The 5,132-nt window shown below is 50.7% G+C and overlaps 1 long non-coding RNA gene across 1 annotated transcript; it reads right to left on the reverse strand.

Moving 5' to 3' along the window:
- Positions 1–452: 452 nt before the first annotated feature.
- Positions 453–3,015, reverse strand: LOC135968463 (uncharacterized). The gene is made up of 2 exons (XR_010583293.1): positions 2,966–3,015; positions 453–755 (listed from the first exon to the last, which is right to left on the reverse strand). It is a non-coding gene; the product is annotated as an uncharacterized lncRNA (long non-coding RNA).
- Positions 3,016–5,132: the final 2,117 nt, after the last annotated feature.

A 5,132-nucleotide genomic window follows, 5' to 3' on the forward strand; every position in this document is an offset into this window, starting at 1 on the left:
TCTCGGCCTCCCAAAGTGCTGGGATTACAGGCTTGAGCCACCGCGCCCGGCCATGCATTAATTGTTAATGGAAATACATGGGAATCTGAGGCGGGAGAATCGCTTGGACCTGGGAGGTGGAGGTTGCAGTGAGCCAAGATCGCGCCACTGCACTCTAGCCTGGGTGATGGAGTGACACGCTGTTTCAAAAAAAAAAAAAAAAAGGAAATACATTCAGCAAGATGTGTCATTAGGCAATTTCATCGTTGTGTGAACATCACAGAGTGTGCCCACGCACACCTAGATGGCACAGCCTACTGCACACCTAGGCTGTGTGACACAGTCTATTGCTCCCAGGTTACAAACCTGCACAGCATGGAGCTGTGCTGAATCCTGCAGGCAACTGTAACCCGATGGTAAGTACTTGTATATCTAAACATATCTAAGCATAGAAAAGGTGCAGGAAAAATATTGTATAAACGATTAAAAAGTTTATTAGAAAGCGTGAGCGGTGGCTCACGCTTGTGATCCCAGCACTTAGGGAGGCTGAAGTGGGTGGATCCCTGAGGTCAGGAGCTCGAGACCAGCCTGGCCAACATGGTGAAACCCCATCTCTACTAAAAATACAAAAATTCACCAGGCGTGGTGGCGGGTGCCTGTAATCCCAGCTACTTGGCAGGCTGAGGCAGAAGAATTGCTTGAACCTGGGAGGTGGAGATCACAGTGAGCCAAGATGGTGCCACTGCACTCCAGCCTGGGCCAGAACAAGACTCCGTCTAAAAAGAAAAAAAAAATCTTATTGAACAACCATCATGATTGCAGTCTGTCATTGACTGAAATGTTGTTATGTAATGCTTAATGGTACATGTTTTATCACAATAAACACACATAGAGTAATGAGATGTCATTTCCATGCTCAGGTTGTAAGACACTGTAACTTCCATCTTGTTAGCAGGATGTATTACCCTCTCAGTTTTCAGACTTTAACAAAGCAACCCATCATGTTGAAGAGACCCCTATGTGAGTCAGCAAGTGACTCTTTTCCCTTTCCAATATTTTTTTCTTTTCTTTTAGAGATGGGATCTTGCTATGTTGCCCTGGCTGGGCTGAAGTGGCTATTCACAAGCACAATCACAGTGCACTACAGCCTCAAATTCCTAGCCTCAAGCAATCCTCATGCCTCAGCCTCCAGAGTAGCTGGGCCTACAGGCACTTAACACCTCATCTGGCATCCCCCAGATCAGATCTTTGGATGAGACCCCAGCCTTGGCTAACACCTTGATGAAAACCTGTGGAAGGTTCTAAGGCAGGTAAGACACAGAAAGAGTGAGATAATGAATATGATTATTTTAAGCCATTAAGAGTTGAGGGACCAGGTAAGGTGGCTCATGCCTGTAATCTGAGTGCTCTGGGAGGCCAAAATGTGTGGATCACTTGAGCCCAAAGGTTCGAGACCAGCCTGGGCAACATAGCAAAACCCCATCTCTACAAAAGTTTTAAAAATTAGCTGGGCATGGTGGTGCGCACCTTTAGTCCCAGCTAGTCTGGAGGCTGAGGTGGGAGGATCACTAAGCCCAGGACACAGAGTTTGCAGTGGGCCCTGGTCTTGCCACTGCACTCCACCCTGGGTGACAGAGGGAGACCCTGTCTGAACAACAACAACAACAAAAGATTTGGGGCTATTTGTTATACAGCAATAGATAACTAATACACTTGTGTGTGTGTGTATGTGTGTGTGGTTTTTTGTTGTTGTTTGGTTGGTTGGTTTTGAGACAAAGTCTTGCTCTGTCACCCAGTCTCTGCTCTAGGCTCACTGAAACCTCCCCCAACCGGGTTCAAGAAACTCTTCTGCCTCAGCCTCCCGAGTAGCTAGGACTACAGGTGCACCCCACCATGCCTGGCTAATTTTTGTTTTTGTGTTTTTGAGACAGAGTCTCACTCTGTCACCCAGGCTGGAGTGCAGTGGTGCAATCTCAGCTCTCTGAAAGCTCCGCCTCCCAGGTTCATGCCATTCTCCTGCCTCAGCCTCCTGAGTAGCTGGGACTACAGGTGCCCACCACTATGCCCGGATAATTTTTTTTTTTTTTTTTTTTTTTTTTTTTTTTTTAGTAGAGATGGGGTTTCACCATGTTAGCCAGGATGGTCTCGATCTCCTGACCTTGTGATCCACCTGCCTCGGCCTCCTAAAGCGCTGGGATTACAGACGTGAGCCATCGTGCCCAGACTAATTTTTGTATTTTTAATAGACATGGGGTTTCACCATATTGGCCAGGCTGGTCTTGAACTCCTGACCTCGTGATCTGCCTGCCTTGGCCTCCCAAACTGTTGGGGTTACAGGCGTGAGCCACTGCACCCCGCCCACTATTGTTTTTTATCATTATTATTAGAGGAAGTTTCATAAAGTGAACGAATATATGGGCTTTTGTAGCCAATCCTAGAAGATGGGAGTCCCTCCCTGCCTCCTAGCTTGTACTGGCCCCATTGGGAGCCTCAGTTTTCTCATCTGTAAAAGGGAAATAACAATGCCTGCTTCTGGGGTATAAAAAGGATGAGATGCAAATAAAACGTTTAGCTCAGGCTCTGCTCGTAGGGAGTGGTCAGGTACAGGGGCCGTGGTGATGATGATGATGGCTGGGGGGACAGGGACTGTCTCCTGTCTTGTCTGGTGACATCCCCTTCCGAACAGAGACTTGGAGCCTGCAGGAGTTTCAGCAACTGTTTGTTGATGCTGCAAGATCTCTGTGCCCCTGGCGTGTTTGTCTGTCTGTCCTTCAGCGTGCCTTGCCCTCTGTGCTCCATGGCCCTGTTCGTGATCATCGGTGTCCTGTCCACCCACGTGGATGTCCTGTCACGTCCGTGGGGGGCTCGGAGCGACTGAGCTGTGGGGGCCGGGGACTGGGAGCGGGAGCTGAGGGAGGGAGGGAAGGAGGGAGGCAGGGAGGCAGCGCTTGCCTGGCCCTCGTGATCCCCCCTCCTCGTCTCTTACCGAGGACCCTCAGAGCAGCCACTTCTCCAGGCACTCGGCAGAGAGAACGCGCGTAGGCGTTGCCCTGGCAACGCCGCGATGCCCAGCAACAAGTCCGCGGCGTGTGTCACGTGCTCGGCGCGGACCAATCCGAGGGCCCGCCGGGAAGCAGGTCAGCCTGGGCCAAAGTCCGCCTCCTCCCTCCCGGCGAGAGGCTCCCAGCTAATTACCGTAATTGCAGTGGGAGAGCTGCCGGGTGCGCGGAGGCTGGGGCTGGGGGCTGGGCAGACCCTGAGGAGCTGAGCGGGGAGGGCTGGAAAACAGGACTCTCTCCTCCAACAGCCTTGCCACTGCCTCCAACGCCACCATCGAAGCGCTCATTAGGCGCCTACTGTGTGCACCTGCTGTTGGAGGGGGTGGGGTTGGAGTGTTTCCAGTGGGGTGGGGACCCTAGCCTCCAGCCTGGGTAAACCTAGATTTGGGGGCTCGGGGAACAGATTTGACTCTTAAGACTCGGGGTCTCATAGAAACTGTCCAATCGCCATTGGCTGTATTGAACCAACCCCTCCCTCCCCCATCCCGATGGGTCATGGTTTCCTCCTGCACAAAAATACAAAAAGTTTAACTCTTGAAGGGAGTGTATTAAAATATTTGTCTCTGGGTGGACAGAGTTCACATCCCGTCTCTGCCGTTTACTGCTGTGTGACTCCAGGTGAGTCCCTTAACCTCTCTAAGCCCTCCACTCCTCATCAGTTAAAAAAAAACAAATAGGACCGGGCACACTGGCTCACGCCTGTAATCTCAGCACTTTGGGAGGCCGAGGCGGGCAGATCACCTGAGGTCGGGAGGTGGAGACCAGCCTGGCCAACATGGTGAAACCCCATCTCTACTAAAAGTACAAAAATTACCCGGGCCCGGTGGCAGGTACCTGTCGTCCCAGCTACTCGGGAGGCTGAGGTAGGAGAATCGCTTGAACCTGGGAGCTGGAGGCTGCAGTGAGCTGTGATGGGGTCACTGTGCTCCAGCCTGGGTGACAGAGCCAGACTCCCTCTTGTATTATTGAGAGAATGTGTGTGAAGTGTACAGCAAGTATTTAATAAACAGCAGCTAATGATCACTGTGGTCCCAGCTCTCAGTTAGGAGCTGTGAGGCCTTCCAAGTGTCATTGAATGGCACTGAGCCCCCATCGTTTCCATAGATAAGGTGAAGGAGTGGGAGAAGTGGCTTCGTGTCAGATTCCCTGCCACTGTACTTGGTTTCCTACACAATGTTCTCTGGGTTGTTTTTGTTTCTAATTATTAATAGCTCAAGGCCAGGTACAGTGACTCTCACCTGTAATCCCAGCACTTTGGGAGACCTGACGGAGGCAGGAGGATCTCTTGAGGTCAGGAGTTCAACACCACCCTGGGTTTCAGAGTGAGACCATGTCTCTAAAAAAAAACCAGAAATTTTGAAAAAAGAAAGAAAATTAGCTCAAAGTGGGGGCCTTCATGTGAAGGCATTTAAATTTCTGATTCCTGGACTACCTTATTTTTATTTATTTATTTATTTATTTTGAGACGGAGTTTTGTTCTTATTGCCCAGGCTGGGGTGCAATGGTGAGATCTCGGCTCAATGCAACCTCTGCCTCGCAGGTTCAAGCGATTCCCCTGACTCAACCTCCCGAGTAGCTTGGATTACAGGCACGTGCCACCTGTATTTTGTATTTTTAGTAGAGACGGGGTTTCACCATGTTGGCCAGGCTGGTCTCAAACTCCTGACCTCAGGTGATCCTCCCGCCTTGGCCTCTCAAAGTGCTGAGATTACAGGCTTGAGCCACCGCACCCGGCCTAGCTGATCTCTTAACCCCTTTCCAGTTCTTTGCTTTGTTTTTTCTTTTGTCAACAAACATTAATTGAGCACCTAGTGTGTACCAGGCTCTACTGTGCGTCTGAGTCCTCAGTCTCGCTGTGCTGAAATCAGGGTCCAGCTGAGCCGGACTGCAGGGCAGCTTCGAGGAATAAATGAGATCCTTCAGTCATTCAATGAATTTCAGGCATTGGGAAATACAGTGCCAATAGTGGTGACTATGGCGTTGACCACAGGAAGTGGCCCAGGACCTCAGGGGACAGTAGGGCGCATCTGGTCATTGTTCAGTTTCGCCGGTGCTGGTTTCCTCCTCCAGGTCTTCCCGCTCGCTGTTCCATCT

Source organism: Macaca fascicularis, chromosome 19, assembly GCF_037993035.2.
Source record: "Macaca fascicularis isolate 582-1 chromosome 19, T2T-MFA8v1.1".
NCBI classification, from domain to species: domain Eukaryota; kingdom Metazoa; phylum Chordata; class Mammalia; order Primates; family Cercopithecidae; genus Macaca; species Macaca fascicularis.